The sequence below is a fragment of the Gossypium raimondii genome, chromosome 8, assembly GCF_025698545.1.
Source record: "Gossypium raimondii isolate GPD5lz chromosome 8, ASM2569854v1, whole genome shotgun sequence".
Lineage (NCBI taxonomy): Eukaryota > Viridiplantae > Streptophyta > Magnoliopsida > Malvales > Malvaceae > Gossypium > Gossypium raimondii.
Window position 1 is genome coordinate 7,938,404 of NC_068572.1, and position 19,123 is coordinate 7,957,526.

The following is a 19,123-nucleotide window of genomic DNA, read 5'->3' on the forward strand; positions in this document are numbered from 1 at the left end:
TTCGATTGATATCCGTGTTACTAGTTAATTAGAGAATTAGGGATCTAAATTTCTCAAACCCCTGATTGGTTCAATTTTACCTTTCAGTGGCCATCTTACCCAATTAGATTATTTAATCTAGTTTATCTCATGACCTCACTAAACTAAATTGAGACAATCAAATTGGTTTGCAATGACTTCTAGGTTTTGAAGTCTATTTGATTTAGCCCAATTTTTTCAATTTAGTCTATGACCATCAACCAACCAACCACCACAAGATTTAGTACCTATTCATCATCAACATGCAAATATCATTCACGAACATGCTTAAATGACTCATCAAAGAAAACATAAAAGGCAAAGTTGAGGAGTTCTTAGGGACTCTTGGAGGAGCCTTTGTTGAAGATGATAGCAGCACTAAAAGTGGGGAAAACACAACCAAATATGTGATTTTTACACTTTTGAAAGTTCACAAAGAGAAAATCTATTGAATATTTTAAAGAGAAACCAAAATAAAAAGATAAAGTTTTGTATCTAATTGAAAGCAATAGTAAAAATGAAAAAATAATAGCTACTAACTAACTAAGCTAAGAAAGGAAAAACTAAAATCCTAAAAATGGTGAAAGGAACAAAAGAGAGAGCTAAAAAAATGATAAAGAGGGATATTTTATTATTTGCATCTAGTATGCCTTTAATAAAACTAAGTTTATAACTCTAAAATTTAACAAAAATGCCCTTGGAATGCATGAGTTCACTTGAATTGGTGCTGGACACAAAATTACCCTTGCAATATTTTTCACTCGGTCAGGCTTTAATGTTGAAACCCCAAGCTTTGGTGCCGAGATGTCCTTGACACTAGGTACTATCTTAGCTTGGGGGTTCTCGATATCACGACACAAACTAGTTGGTGTTATGTCATCCTTGATAGTGGCCCTAGGCTCCTTCAGTTTAATCATCAGTTGGTAGTCACAACCTTTAAGGCTTGGAGTCGAGACATTGGGGCGCAGTGTTGCGACATAGCACACCTAGTGTGGTGGCATCCTGTGTAGACTGTTATAGGTTGGTTTCTCGTTGAAGTTTTGCTCCCCTAAGGTGATGGAGGGTCGGTGTCACGAAACCCAAAGCAATTATGTTTTCCTCAAGGTTTGGCCATAGTCATTACCCTAGACACTCAAATAAACCATTAGACTCCTAATGACATAGCTTTTTCCAATTTGGGTCACAAAAGGATCAAGATGTAAGAAAAACTACCATTAACACTAGAAACTAAAAATCAATAAAAAAATCGAAAAGAGCCTAATTTAGAACAAACTCATCAAGTGTTCGAGAGAGCCTAATTTGACATATCAAATTAAGATAGATTAACTATGAGTAGGTTAAGTTGAATGGATCAAAGCTTAGTTGGGATTACAAGGTAGAAAACAAATAAAAAGCACTAGACAAAAATACTCTAAAGCACTCTTTGAGGCTTAAGCCAATTATAGGTTTCATGGAAATGTAGAATGAAGTCTTATCTAAAAAAATATCGTGGCTTGATTTTATAGGGAAATTGAGGATTACTTGTGGACCTACCCGTATGTAATTTCAAAATCTCATTACTTCTATAATGCTTCCATTTTTTTAGGGAAATTAATCCTCACACCTTCTTACACATTTGGTTGAGCTAAAGTCATTGTGTAAAATCTTCTTCCATTATGGGAAGAGAAGCTTGGATGACACCACATGATATATTTGTTCAAATATTTATGCATGCCTATTGAGAATAAGTAATATAGAAATGAAAGAAATTGCAAAACAAACAAAATAAAGAAAAAATGTTAGACTATTTGTATTGCTTTTAAACTCAATGATGAAAAAAACAATGAAGACTGGATATATATGAGCTTACATGTAACTTGCAAGCCTAAAATATCTTAAAACCAACATCCCACTAAGGTGATTATTAGCAACAAATCTTGAAAAAAATATTCTGTTAAGTATCCAACTAACTCAAAAATAATATGTTAACTTTGAATCAAGGTGAATTAATGTTCAACACTCCCTCTTGATTCAGAACTACATACACAAAGTTGTTCCTTGAAAAGTATGTGCTTTGCTTGCGGTAGTGGCTTTGTAAAAATGTTTGCAGCTAACTATTTGTATCACAAGCTTTTGAAATAATTTCTTCGGTAGAAGCAAGACTTTTAAATAAAATGATAATGAATATTGGTGTGTTTGGTTCTACCATGAAAAGCTAGGTTATTGCCATAGCAATAGTCAATCTATTGTCACAAAAATCTCCATCACACCTATCTGCTTTTGATTGAAATAAAAATATTTTTTCTCCTTAGCCAAACTGCTTGACAAGCTAAAGAAAATGAAACTATATACTTATCTTCATAGGTTGATAAGGCCATTACTTCCTATTTCTTTGAACTCCACGAAATTGCTCTAGACCCAAGGTTGAAATTGAAACCTAGTCTGCACTTTCTATCTTCATGCTACTAGCCCAGCCACTATCCTTAAAGCCAATCAATTTGAAACTTTAGAATATTGTATCCCATTCTCGGCTATTCCTGCAACATATCTTAAAATTTTCTTTGCATCTTCAAGGTAAAGCTTTCTTGGATTGTGCATAAACCTTGACACAACTCCAACAGAGAAAGAAATATTTAGTTTTTTATGAGACAAATAATTTAAACTGCCAACAAGACTTCTAGAGTGTGACATTTTCCTTTTCAGCTCCATCATCGTGACACAACCTCACAAGTAGCCATATTAAACTTTTTCAAATGATCAATTCTTTTGTGAAATAAATATCCCATTAACACCTTGTTTCACCTTAAGACCAATAAATTAATGCAATAGACGAAGTTAGACATTTCAAACTTCATTATGCAATATTTAAATTTAACAACCAAAGATTCATTTGAACCCATATAAATCATATCATCAACATAAAGACTCGCCACCAATAGGCCTTCTTTGCCTTCTCTCCTTACATAAAAGTAGGCTCATGGTTACTTTTTTCAAAACCATTTTCCTGAAAATAAGAATTAATTTTAAAGTAACATGCACTAGGTGCTTGCTTTAATCCATAAAACCCCTTTTATTTGTTAGAAAATTGAGTTTGGAAAATACAACGAAAAATAAGTTTAAAGGAAAACTAGAGTTTTAAATTTTTTTTCCAAAACAAGAACTTGGTTATGATATCTAAAGTAATAAACATTTAATCAAAATTGTACCTTTTCGATTCATCTAGGATGAACGCTTCAATTGAGTAGTCTTCTCCACTATCCTTAAGCTCACGTTTGTTGAGTGTGAGCTCACTTCGAATAAAAAAATTTCCACAAAATTACCATTGGGGTAATTTTGCAATTTCTCTAAACTTTTGGGCCAAGTTATAAATAAGAAAAATATCTCTAAAAATCTTTTCAAAATAATTTCTTCAGAGAAATTTCTCTCTACAACTTTCTTTTGAATTCAAGTGTGTGAAAAATAATGACTCGTGGCTTTCTTTATATAGTGAGAGTTTAGAGAGTTCAACTATGATTAAATTTAATCACTTTAATATTAATTAAATATAATACTTATCAAGATAAATATTAGATTAAATTTAATATTAAATATATTTAATTAATAGAATATTTATCTACAAGATAAATATTAAATTAAATTTAATATTAAATTAATAAAATACCATCAATATAAGTATTGAATTAAATGTACTATTAAATTTATTAAAATAAAATTCTTTTCGGAATAGTTAATTTGGAATCAAATTACTCGGTGGTGTCATCACATGTGTGACACCCTCATGGCACCCCGAGCCGGTTTAGCTGCTTCTTGTTCGATCTGTGCTAGTGACGACTCGACCGTTCCGATCCAGCCACCAATTGGATGTCAGCTTGATTTCACATACTAGGCGTGATTCGACCTGTTTTTGGGTCTCAGTATCTGTTTTGGGTTCTTGGACCCAATTTTTGATCTCAGGTCTAATTTTCAAGTTCAATTACCCATTGTGTCAACTGTCTGACTTGGAAATTAATTTTTAAAAATATCATATTAATTTTAATTAATTTGATTAATTGAATTTTACTTGATCAAAATTAATTTTACAAAAAATCACTAAGATTTTCCAATTAAAATTTCAAGAATATTATTTAATCAAATTTTCTAGTTCAACAATTCTCACGACTACCTAATTTAATTCCACATTGAATAAATCGACTCAATTAAATTATTTCCAAAGTCGTAGAATTTTCTTCTAATTCAAATGCAGTTCGATCGAGCTTTTGTTAAGCTAGTTGATGAAGCAACCCAACATATACAATTAGGCTCGAGCAATTGCAATTATGTCCAGAAGCATCGTTCCGATAATTCACAATTTACTTAATTATGGAATCAGTCCATAAGAAGTACCATGATTGAAAACTACTTTGTCCAACTACCTTGTCTAATATCCTCGTCATGTGTGTGTTACCCTTATATGATATCCTTGATTCCTTTGAGTTAAATCCCTTCACTCAATACAATCTTATTTTATCTCATTGTCACCATTGTATATTCTTAATGATTAATATGATCATTGTCAACAATTGACTATGATAAATTACTTGTTCGAGAACAAGCAATCCGTGATCATGTTCCATATTTATCAATCCACACAATACCAATGCGAGGATATCATTAACTCTTTAATTGAGATATGAATTCTATTGTTTCTATTAAAGCCATGTCATACACAAGTCATGTACTCAACATACCGGCTATGGGCTCAATCATCTTTAAAGCATAAACCTCCACTTATATGAAAGAACATAAGTTACATACGCATGGTTAGTGGCTAACTTAGGATTTAGGTAAATCACATCATGAACATCACAAGTGAATTAATTCACAAACAAATTTATAATTTATTCAACTTGGATCTAGTCTAATGTATCATTCTTCAAATGAGTACATCTATGTCTCTACCCGTGGAGTCAACTACCCTGATAGCCAAGAGTAGTCATCTCCCCAATTGGAGTTGTAGACGACATAATAATCTTTCTAATTATTTGAATCAAATGTTCACTTCGATTCTTTTACTGAATTACAGACTCCTTTATATCTATTGAAGTATGTTATCTTTCTTGCAATGTAAACGTTCTTTGTAACACCCCTCGCCCGTCTCCATCACTAGATTAGGGTTACAAGATGCTACGACAATTAACAAGTCAAGAAAATGCAATTTCAATTCTGTATTCACTTAAAACAATCATTAGTAGATAATCATTCAATAATCATATCATTCCACCTATTCAAATCACACAAAAAAATACCAAATCATGCCATTTACTGTAACACCCTATACTCGGCCTGGTTGCCAAACCTGAATACTGAATGTCACACTACCGTCTCATGTCATATACAATGAGTGAAAGTTTATTCTAAAAAAAATGTTTTTCATATTATCATTCGTATAGGTTTTAAGTCAATAATATTTGTTACTTATCAAAGTTACATGCTAACCATTCATCAAATAGTCATAAACATGCGCAAGGTCCATTTAACAAAATTTCCAAAACTTTTCCGTGGGTATTGATACAGACACTTGGGTATCGATATTTTCCCCTAGGTGGTATCGATGCCACTTGGAAAAATGATACCAAATTTACATTCTATTTCTCGACTAAAATCCCAAAGTCTAAAAAATTATTGGTACCTATCATGAAATATCGATATTTTGATCCTAAGTATTGATACTCGAGCAAAGGTATCAATACCAAATCTCTAATCTAACTTCCTGCACATTTCAAAACAAAAAGGTATTGGTTTTACTATACGAATATCGATACCATTGCTTCTGACCTCAAAAATATTGCATGCATAAGCAAATAATCCATTCTCATTTAGTTTCTAAGCATCATGCATCATATACTTCGAAAAATAATTATCCAATGGCTAAAATTCAACAGTTCAAAACATAAAAAATGTGTCCAAGCTAGAAACACCATGCCATCATCAATGGTTATAACCTAAGCATAAGAATAACTCTTAAACCTTATAAATAGAAGCTATAACCAATAAAATGCGTAGAAAATAACATGTCCATAAAAAAAGTTTATCACATTGCCTTTTCCCCAAAACGTAAGTAGATAAAGAACACCTATAGAATAACACAAAATTGGCTTGGATCAGCTCTCGAAACCACATCGCTCACACCGGTACACAACTAATCTGCAAAGGGTAAATAAGGGAGTGGGTGAGCTTAACAAGCTCAGTGAATGATTAGAATAGCCACATCGCAAACATATCATCATACATCCTCAAGAAAATCATTTATAAGTACAATTACAATAGTCCTATGTCTAGTGTCGTAGAGTACCTAACCATGATTTATCTACTAGTTCTTCTATATAACATTTACTTATTTATGCAAACATATATAATGTAACACACATATTTAATCAAGCATATATCATAATTCTCTTAAATCACATATAATGATAAATTGGAAATATAGCACATACTCCATTAAGCATACAACATGTTCCACCTAGTTACGTATAATATGATAGATTGAGACTTGAGTTATGAAACATATAGTGAACTCTATCATCACACATCAGACACAAGAATCTTCAACACACCAAACATAGACTCATAGAGTCAAACATATCCCAATAGTATAGCATAAAGCTAACACTCTCCTTATTTCCTCTCACTTGTCCCGTTCAATGGAGCTTAGCTCACATTCCCTTATCCCTTCAACATATCCCAGGGCCTCAACGCCCAAAATCATTGTACATATAGGTGAGTACTCACAATCCTATGGCATGCCAACTATATCCAATGGTTTCAAGATCACAAGGCTAGAATATTTGAAATCAAACACATAACACTTACCAATTATCCATGCACTATCATTGCATGTTAGCATCTTTTGCAAAATAGTATCATTGTCATATAACATATATTTCATGTAAACATTTGTACTTTTCACAACAATTACCATATCCATGTATCACAAATTTGAGCTTCTCATCACCATGCACAATTTCATAATTATATAAGCACAAAGCCACAAAACAAATATAGGTACGAGAAAACTTACACTCGAAATTTACAGTAGGGGTTTAAGCTATTACTAAATTCCCAAATACACATGACTCATTTCAACAAGTAGTGATTTCAAACACTCACTACTATGCTTTAGTTGAGAAGTCGAAAGCTCAAACTAGTTCTTCATTTAACTTGTAGAAGGCTCCAATAAATCTGAGGCTTTACACACAATAACCATACAAAATTCATAATTAGATAGTAGCCAAGGACTCATTTAAACAAACTAAAAAATCAACCTATTCTAAGTTTTCATGTAACCAAATTTTAACATAACAAACTTAGAATGCTCATAACTCGGTCTACGCTTAACCTTTTTGCCTAAAACAAATTCTGTTCACCTAATCAGTCATCTATGCCTAATCCTCAACCCTTAAACCACTGAAAACTAACCAATTCATGGTATCAAAATTTTTTTATATCTCACAAAATTCAAACGTAAGAAATAATTAACGAAACTTTAAGGTAAGTTTCAAAACCTTCTAATCATGACAAAACAAGTTGAAAAGCACTTCAAAACTGCATATTTCAAATTTAAGGACTAGGTATCATGAAAAACTCATAAGAGTTAGAAACATTACTTTTGTCAGAAGATTAAATGAGTTTTAACGCAAATACAAAAAACCTATGTTTGGAGAAGATGATGAAATCTTTAGAGTTTTGGGTGTTTTCTTTAGTGATTCTATGAGTGTTTAAAGCTTAGGTGTTGAGAGAAATCAAAAGCTTATAGTTTGGAAATCAAAATCGAGTGGTTTAGTGTTGGGGGAATGATGGACGACAACAAGAGAAGGGAAATGATGAAACTAACGTGAATTTGCTATTGGGGAATAGGCTGAAATTTTAAAATATTGGCTAATTGCCTCTTAAAAACTCCCAGTTTTACCCCTTTTACAAATCAGTCCCTAGGCTAAAATTTTGATTTACCATGCTACTAAATATGCCATAGTCGAATATAATTCTTAAAATACCCCTAAAACTCCTAGGCCTTATTTAGGGGTGTTATATTTACCTAATTCTAACCAATATGCCACAAGACACCATCACAAATAATAATCAAACATATGATTGATATCCATTTTCTAAAAAATTCTAGCTTATTGTCATTGATGAATATTTGTGATTTTAGATGTTAAATGATGAATTTGAATTGTTAGTTGGTGTTTAAAAGTATTTTGTTAAAGGATTTTTGATGAATTTAACGATTAGGGGTTAAATTGTTGAAATGTTAGAAATACGGGGACTTGATGTGAAATTGTTGAAAAAATGGTTGTATTTGATGTCATGAATATTAGTTTGGCATGGGTTTGCATTAAAAATGGTTAAATTTCATGTTTTAGGCTTAGGGACTAAATTGAATGAAAGTAAAATGTTAGGGGCAATTTTGTAAAAATGTCAAAATGACTAAATTGCATAAAATAAATTGTTTTTCTATCTAAATTAATAAATAGAATGAAATTATTAATTTAGATCAAGATCAAGATCAAGTAGAAAATCAAGGAGAATGGAAAATGACCAAATAACCCCTATACTTTGTCATTTCTGTAATTTAGCCAGGTAAGTTAGTGTTACATGTAATATGTTATATTAAATTCTTCATATTTATGTTATTTTAATAATCGTGGTGATTATAATTATTGAATGTTGGTTGTTGAAAATTAATAATGAAATTGAGATAATATATCAGGCTCTGTGCCTAGTAGGCTTCGTGCCAGTGATTTATATCACGCTCTGTGCCTAGCAAGCTTCGTGCCGATGATTTATATTAGGCTCTATGCCTGGCAAGCTTCGTGCCGATGATTTATATTAGGCTCTATGCCTAGCAGGCTTCATGTCGGTGATTTATATCAGGCTCTATGCCTAGTAGGCTTCGTGCCGATGTAATTGTATCAGGAATCAAGCCTAGCAAGCTTGGTTTCAGTGTGTTATGCAGGTAATTGTTTTAATTATCCGATGTTGTTCTATTTGGTTCAACAGGCATGGAAAAGGAAAAGGAAAAGGAAAGGTATATATTCAAATGAACTATGCAATGAAATTATGAAAAGGATTGAAATGGAAAGTTAATATGAAAGTATGTTATGCTCATGGAAATGATGCATTTAAAAGAAGTATGTTCATGTACCATTAGCTCATCTTATGTTAATTCAAGTGAATTATATTTAAATAAACTAACATGTGTTGTTGATGTGCTTAGGCTTGTGCCAAGCTTGTGGTTATGGTTGGTGTGTATGTTTATGCTTTGTATTAAGCATATGAAACGAATAAGAAAAGGGAATGAAATGGTAGGTTCATAATTGGGATGTATTATGATGTTATAAAAGCTTTGATGTCATAAATGGTGGACTTATATGTGAGAAGTCTATTTATGCTATGGAAGAATTTACCTATATCATGGATAAATACACTAATTCATGACATGATAATGTTGTTTAGGCTTATGCTAAGCATTTGGATTGGAAGGAAAGTAAGTAAATAGAATGATTCATAATCTTATGAAAAGGTTGATGATTATGTATTACGACTTATAAATTCCAATATGTTATATATGAAAACTATATATGATGTTCATGAATATACTCAATTGTGAGTTGAATGGTGACTAATAGGTTTATACTAAGTTTAAAGTTTTTGTGTTAATCTATGTATTATAGTATTGAAGTGATAAGTTATGTTTCATGTTCTACGAGCTTACTAAGCAATAATAGCTTACGTAGTTATCTTTCTCTTACTTTACAGATTACCGGAAGCTCGATTGGTTTAGAAGCTTGTCGGAGACCTATCACACTATCTAGTGATTATATCGGTAGATTTTGATGTTTTGGTCATGGTTATCATGGCATGTATAGGTGAATTATGGTTGATGATTTAGTTGTTATGTTTGGCTTGTAAATATGGTAATGTGGATGGTAAACTTTTGTCATTTTGGTGCTTTGATGGCTAATGATGAAATGGTCAAGTGATGATATGTTTTGAATGACCAAATTGGTATGTTTAAATGTGGTTTGGCATATGGTCAATTGTGCTATGGCTTGGTATGAAAATAGGTAGTTGTGTGTGGTTGATTTATGCCCAAATATGTTTACGTTTAGGTTGATTTGTGATTTGTGATTGAGGTGCTTTTTGGCATATTGGTTTTATGGATAAATGGTGTAATGATTTAGTCATTGTTATGCATGTTTTAAGCATGTTTTCAAGGCTTGAATATATGTGTAATTGGTTCATGGAATCATGCTTGATTAGAGTGAAGGAAGTGGCTTGAAATTGGCCTATTTCTTGTCCACATGGCCAAAGACACGGGCGTATGTCTCGGCCGTGTGTGACATACGGCCATGCAGCATGGCAGTGTGTCCCCTGTAGATTTCAAAGGGTTGCAAGTCAGGTAGTTACACGGCCTAGCACACGGCCTGGTATATGGGCATGTGAGGCCATTTCAAGAGTTACATGGCCTGACACATAGGCATGTGGCTTGGTTGTGTAACCCAAGTCGGAGAGTTACATGGACAAGGACACGGGCTGGGGCACGACCATGTGTCCCTAATTCAAATGTCAACACGGCCTGAGACACGGGCATGTGTCTCAGCCATGTGAGTTACACAGCTGTGCGACCCTTAGAGTGTGAAATTTTTTCTATTTTTTCCATAAAGTTCTAAATGTTTTCGATTTAGTCCTAAATCATTTCTAAAGTTTTTCTTTGGCCCTAAGGGCTCGTGTAAGGGACGATTTGCATGTGTTTGAATGGAATATGCTATGATTTTTAAAATGTCTAAATAAAATGAATGATTATAAGTTACGTTTTTAAAGTAATGCTCTGTAACCCTATTTCGGCGACGAATATGGGTTAGAGGTGTTACAAATTGTACTTAAATATCTAGCTACTTTACTGCAAGTGTGACAGGTTAGTCATAATATTTATAAGGGATTACCAAATTGGTAAATGTTTTTATCAAGTTGATTACAAATTAAACAATTACTAATCTAATCGAGTTGAAAATTATTAGTGAAAAATCTAAAATAAATTGCTTATAAACTAAATTTAATTCATCAATTAAACAAACTAATCTAATTTTCTTCTCTATTGCTTTTGATAATGAAAATGATAAAACGATGGTCGATTGATTCGTTACTTGCTAACTAAGCTAATAAACCTATACTGGTTAAATTGTTTGTCACTCTTAGTTAAGAATCTCCTCTTAGTCTCATCCTAAACTAAAAGATACCACCTAGGTTCTCCTTTCGGTCTCACCTAGGAATATAGATCTCCTCTCAGTCTCACTACTCGGCACAATTATACCGAACTATCTAATGATACTCTCCTCTCGGTCTCATTTATCTAGATTTTTCACTAGAGGCGTCAATTCTAGGATATTAAGCATTTCAATATAACCGAACAACCAATTAATCAAGAATAAACATTAACTTAAACTAGCAAGTGACCAATCAACCGACCATCAACCAATTTAGCATATAATCAAACTTAAATTTCAAACAAGTATTTTATCAAACACATGGTAAGTATAAAATAAAGGTAAAGGGTTTAAGAAAATGTTCATTCAATTGTTGGAAATCCAATGAAGCCCAAGAGTTTGTTCATCTTTCTTTTGCATAGTCTTTGACAATAAAAAAAGAAATAGAAAACAACAAAAATAAAATTTATTCTAAACCTAATCTAAAACAAAAAAGAAAAGAAAATCTAACCTAAAACTATGAGAAACTAAGGACAAATATTCAACCAATAAAATCTAAAATCAAAAGCTTATAAAGTAGTGTTTATAGTCTACTAACATTTAACCTAACATTGATCATTATGCCTTTAAATAAAAAACAAAAGACTTAAGCTTGTTTGGACACAAAATTGCCCCTGCAATTTTTCACCCATCGGGTAGTGGCATCGCAACGCCCAACCTTCAGTGTCATGATACCCAAACAGTAGCTAAATTGGGGTCTTAGGGGTCTCGGTGTCGCGATACCCATCCCTCGCTGTCATGATACCATTGGAAAAAGACTCAATTTCTTCACTTCATGCACCTTCAAGGATATCACGACTTCCATGGCATTGGTGTTGTGATACTCACACTGAATGATGTTATTCTCGAGTCTTGTTGTCTCCCTACACCAACTCAATCACATTGTTACATTCCCCAAGGCATGTTTGGTCAATTTGAGTCTCCAAAGGGTGTAAAACTAAACAAAAACATTTATTAATGTTCATAACTAAAATTCGAAAAATACATATAAAAGACTTGAGAATAAGCACCTTAAGTGTATTGGAGAGCCTAATTTAATGTATCAAATTACAACATATCACTTATCTAGAAAAGGATATTAACAACTTTATGCAGTTTCCAAAGGAAAAAAAATGGTGTTGTCTAGGTGCAATTGGTTTTAATATGTATACATCCCTAAATTTCTTACAACTAAATAATTAATCCTTTTCTAATTGATATTTAGCTGAGTTTTTGCAGTTGTAAAACAAATTTACAAGGAAAATTCCATAAAATGCTAAGCCCTTGCAGTTGTGAAACAAAAGCCTGCTCACCTGATGTTGGTTACTAGATAAATGCTTGGATGTTTAAGTAATAATTATGGAATGTGTGCTTCAAAATGATTCCAATTTGGTATTGGAAATACAAATTTTGATATTTTTAATTTTGCATTCACGTCACCATATTTATACCATGTATATCGTGTTTCAAATTACCTACCATTAATTAATGATGAGAGGTTTCCCCACCATTACCGACCTTAACAAGAAAAGGTATGGCTAAGCTAGAATTGGCGGTATTCATTTGCCTGCCCCTTAGGCTTAGCCTAACCTAGGGTTGGCGTCTTTGTCTTAGCATCCTATGTAAAGTTGATAAACACACGCATAATCAATATATATAAAACCAAGCTTTGGTGGTGCAGTAAAATTTTAAAACAACTTATTTTTGTATTAAAAAATAAAAGAAATATTTCCTCAATGTACGTCGGCATAAATTTTACATCTAATCATTAATAGTTAATTTTAATCTGTAAGTGTTAGGTATAATAATAAGGTATATTACATTATTAAAAACAGAATAAAATGTAAACACATTGTTAAAAAAAGCAGATATGAACTCTAAACGTAAATCGTAAAATAAATATTAAAAGTATTAAAATGATAATTAATTTTTTCTTAAAAGAAATAGCTTCGGAAAATTAAATTCTATTATTGACTACACTTTTGGAAGCGTCCTAATTGTTCAATGTATTGAAATCAATCGTTCGACTCTAAACTATGGCTCAATGTACCAACAATAAAAAAACTAAACTATGGGCCTATGCCTCTTGTGCTTTTGTTGTTTGTTTTGATGGTAAACTACACTTAAGTTATTAAATTATTAGTAAATTTATGTTTTGGTTATTTAGTTTAAAAAAATTATAAAATGGTTACTAAACTATTCAAAAGTTTTTATTTAAGTTATCGCGATGTTAAAATGGTTGTTGTATAGCTTTTTCTATTCGCAGATTTGCACGAATTGAAAGCTCTCATTCTCTTCTACAATTTAATTTTTTTTCATAAAACAACTTTGAACGTTACGAATCTACGAACTAAAATCCAAACATATTTTTTCTTCGATGTCTGACACTAATTGTCAGATCGACTTGGACCTAAGGTATATTTTTCTATTCGTTATGGATACTAGTTCCACCGTATCAATCATTGCATCGTCATTTGGAACTCATTAGCCAAACTTTAAAAGAAACCTTAACAAACTAATGACTTATATAAAATTTTTTTAATAGATCAATAAGTTAAATGAAAATTTTTGAATATTTAGTGATTAGTTTATAATTTTTTAAAATTAAATAACTAAAATATAAACTTACCAATAATTTAATGCTTTATATTTTTTAAAATTATAATTTTAGTTGGGGTTTGTAAAAGAGTCGGTTATTACTTTTACTTTCCTTTCTATTTTTTAATAAGATTTGTCTAACTAATATTAGAAATGGTTAAGTATACACGATTAATTTTGTAGGGTGGGTGTGTTTGTATGAAAAATTTTAAAATTTAGCATTTTAGAATTTATTAATTTAAAATTATTTTAAAATTTTAAAATTTTAAAATATTTTGTTTGAATAGATAATTGATTTAGGAAAAATATTAGGTTAATGAAATTTTACAAGTTAAAAATAATTATAAAAGATAAATAATTACGTTGAAAATAAATAATAATAAAATATTCAATATCGATATCATTATATTTGTAAAAATTTATAAATATTTTAATGAAATAAAATTTAAAATATATATAGTATAATTAAATAAAATAATATTTGAAGGTAAAGTTTTATATGGGGTTATATGTATTAAATCAAATAAAACTATTACCTATTTAGATGGAATTTGAACAAATAAAATCTCCATTACTCACAAATTTTAAAATTCTCTATTATATTTACCTAAACAAATAAATCTATTTTAAAATTTTAAGAATCTTTGACAGATATAAAATCTCTCCTATATATTCCTCACACAAACACAAGAATTCACATAAAGGAAAAGAAATCTCAATAATATAAATGCTACCATTTCATCTTAAAAGGTGAATCCATTTTTTTTACCAAAAGTTAAAAAAATAAAACAAGTAATTAATTTAATTAGCATTGTTACGGTCACAAATTCTTTGAAAAAAAATTTGTTAGTATGAAGATAGTTGCTAATTGTTGGAAGAAGTGATCGAAAAAGTTGACACTTTTTCAAGCACTGCAAAACAATAAATAAAATAGGAGACACAAAGATTGTTTAAGTAGTTTAATTTCTCTACGTTTGCAGAGCCTAGCTCAAAGAGAAATATCCACTACCTCCAGTATTTATAACCAGTAATCCTAAATCTATCAAACCCCGGTGACAATTCTCTCACTTTTGTACTATTGAAGGCTGATACTCTCCCACTAAATTCATCTCTGTGAACTTAGCTTATAAAATCACATCACATGAGTTTCACAATCAAATGCACTCTCACAAATAATGTTCCTCTCTTGAACAAATTAAGTGCTCTTAATTCTCTGTACAATAACCTATACAAGTCTCTCAATTATATAGAGTTTTTTGAGACTTGCTAACATAATGGCAATCTATATCAATATTTGTTAAACACAGGCTAAACTAGTTGAATACAATAGAATAATAACAAACAAAGTAAACAAGGATTGTTGGCAGGTAAGCTTTCAACATTCCAATCTGGTCTGACTTTCTCGATCCAAGGGATTAGATATACATAATCCGATCCGATTATCCAAATGTATTTTCCCAAGTGATATGATCTTAGTTGATAAACTAGATACAATCTACAATATCCTCACAACCAAAATCTGATTCAATAAATTGTCAATAACCTAAATAGGGGTGAGTAAAACTCGATTCGATTCAAAAAAATCGAAAACAATTTCGAATTTTGGGTTAATCCAATCGAGTTATTCGAATTATTCAAGTCAATTTGAATAACTCGAGTCAAGTTTCGAGTTCGAGTCGAGTTGAATTTCACAGTTCGAATAATTTGAATAACAGATTGGTATAAATACCCTTTTGGTCCTTGTCAACTTTGAAAATACGCAAATTGGTCTCTATCTCAACAAAAATACAAAAAAAATTTAAAATAATTTTAAAAATTCAAAACATTTATAAAAATTTCAAATATTATATTTTTAAAAATATAAAATATATATAAGTTAATATTTTAAAATTTTCTAAAATAATAATTTTGGAGACTTAATTAATGATTCAAATTTATCATACTCAAGTTTTTTTTTGTTTTGAATTTTTTCAAACATATATGATTTTAAATTTATGTGCTCTAACATGGAATTAATAGTAATGTAACAATATTTTTATTTGACATGTTTACGGTTTTTCATTTAACTCGAACAATTTCACCCGATTCAACTCGACTTGATTTTCATTTCACTCGACTCGAATCGAAAAATTTTAAATTGAGTTAGGATGATAAAGTAGGATTCATGAACTCAATTAACTTGAAAATTTTTCACTCGAACGCTCACCCCAAAACTTAAATATGGAACATGTTTGAAGAAGTAGAAACTTTCTTAGACACATCTCAACAATTTCATATTTTTCAGCAAAAAGCAAAAAGTATCTAAATTTATTCATTCGTAATTTTAGAACTTAAAATAATATCAACATCAATTAAACTAATATTTAATAGAATTTCGTTCCAAATATAAAATATTTTTCCGAGCATTGTTTAATCAAGTTTATAAATATTTGGTTTAAGAAAGAAGTTAAAAATAATGAGAAGCTACAGCTGTAGCATCATATTTTCCCCATTAATAAAGGTTAATGTTGAACTAAATCCGATTAGCTTCTCCAGGTTTGTCTCCACCACACTATTAAAAACATTAATAGCATAAATAATTCATGAATATTTTTACTTATAATTCCTTTTAACAGAAAAATGCATTCAATTGTTGTAATAATAACAGTAAACTCAATCCAGAAATAATTTATATTTGTATACATATTTTATTACGATTTTATCACCTATACAGTCGTACATATTTCGTTTTTCTAATAGGAAGAAAGGGTTAGGATTGTTTAAATTTAAATTCGAAATTAAATGTCAGCAATAAAATTTAATAATAACACCCTCTTAATATGACTAGTCATGGCCTATCTGTTATGCAAACCTGGAGATTATTGGCCCCTATTTTGTGGTTTGGACTTTGAACCTTCAAATTTTGCCCCATATATATTTTTTCTTATAACACTTCAACAAAATCTAATGTAATTAATTATGAAAATGGGTGTTTGTGAATCATCATCAAACGACAATTTCGTGGCTAATGACATCAAAATGTTGGGGATCGAAATTGATATTTCAACGTCCAGGACAAGTCATAACTCACATCACACTTAATATCCCCATTACAATATATAAATAAATATTTGATAGGGACTTAATTCATGGTTTAGGAATTTTTATCAAATAATATCTAACCCTGGTTTTTTTTGTCCCATTCATGACCATAGACCACTTTTAAGAAATTATAAAAATTTCTAGATACTTCAGGGCATTTTGTGATTAAACTATGGAAGATAATTTTTTTAAATGAGAGAACTAAATGTATATTAATATAATGATAAATGGTTGGTGTTGCTTAAATTTTTGTGACCTGCATAACTTATTTCTCTACCCTTAATAATATATATTGAAGAAGTTAAATCATGGGAATTGAGAAACCTTAGATTTCTTGCAATATATTGCAAAGAAATGCACTTACAAATGGCCCCATTTGTAGCATGGGTGTCGGCTTGACTGGTCTTTGCAATGGTACAAAGGTTAGCATCACTCTCCAACATGGTCTTTGTCCATCAACTAAAACTTGCCCTTCTTCAAACCCTATGAAACAATGCCCCCACAAGCTTTTCTAAATATGGCTATTATATATGTACCATATTTAGTATTAAAATTTTGAAACATAATTCGATTAATATGAGTATCGTTGTCAATGCAGAAGAATGTTGGTTAATTTGAATGTGTTGAAGTGCATTATTCTCCTATTTTTAGGTTGGGGAGGAGCTATGTGTAGTTCTAGGCATTGTGTCAAAAAGAGCAAATATGATCAAATCATACAATGAGATTATTAAAAAAAGTTAAAACATAAAATGATCATACAATAGATGACATGTATACAACTTATTTTCCAAACCCTTGACATTGTTAAGAACTAAAAGAAATTTGAATTCTTGTTTGATACAAAATTGAATATTATATTTTAATGATTTAATTTTTACATGCCTTTGATAATTCAAAATAAAAATAATTAGATTTTTTTATAAAAATGTGGAAAATGATAAGTAGACAAGAGCTACTTATTACTTAATAGAGAGTATTTTTAATTAATTCTAAACTTTATATCATCCTATGAAGACTTTATGTTTTAATTAGGCTAAATGCTCAAATTGGAGCCTAACCTTGTAGGGGTTGTTCACATAAGAGCCAAACATTTCAAAATACTCATATAAGAGTCTAACATTTCCAAAACTGCTCAAATAAAAGTCAAACCTTTCAATGTGCTCAAATAAGGGCCAAGCCTTTTTGAAATTGCTCAAATAAGAGTCAAACATTTTTTAAAGTGCTCAAATATAGGCTTCTTAAATGTTGCATATCGGGTCTCAACTTATGTTTTTTAACTTTTTTTTTAAGCAATATTTGATTCAATTATCATGTATTTTATTCTAAACACGTTAGAATTCACCTAATTTTTACTCAAATTGGGTTGAAGTGTGTGAAAAATCCTTATTTAAATATTTTTATAAAGGTTGTTCATATATAAAAAATCATAATTTGAAATTTATATTTACAAAAATCTAATTTGATTTGAAGTAATATATCAAATAGATTTTAAACATTTATTTTTTTACACTTACATTTTATTTATCAAATAATAGCCTAGTAAGAAATATTTAAAAGAAAGTAAGGAATAAAACTAGAAAAGGTAATTTGCATTGTTTATTTATTTCATTTACTTGAACCGTGGGTAAAAATAAAAGATAAAACTTTACCAAAACCAAAAATAAATAAGGGATAAATAAATATTTTAAGATAACTTACTGAATCACTTGCGTTTTAAGGAAAGTCAAGATATTATTATTTTGATGAAAAGGATCACTCAAAATATTGACTTGTTGAATTATAAAATTAGAGCGCCGCTCGAAAATCATGGGAAATTTCAACAAAATTTGAATATGGATCTTGGTAATTCATTATAGAATTAAAAGAAATAATAATATTATAGGGAGGGTAAAATGTGTACGCAAAACCAATATAGATAATATTGAAGACATAAGTATTGGAAAGTTTTAATTCTACAACTACAATTTTGATTTTGTCATATTTCCTTAAACTATAATTAAAAAATTTAAAATAAATAAATATGACATGCCAAAATCTCAATGCTACTTGTCGAATAAAAACTTTCTAGTTCTTTGTACCAAATAATTACACAAAATTAATTATCTTGAACACTTTTTTTTTTTGTTTCTCAAAGTATGCACAGGAGTGAGCTCAGTGATTAA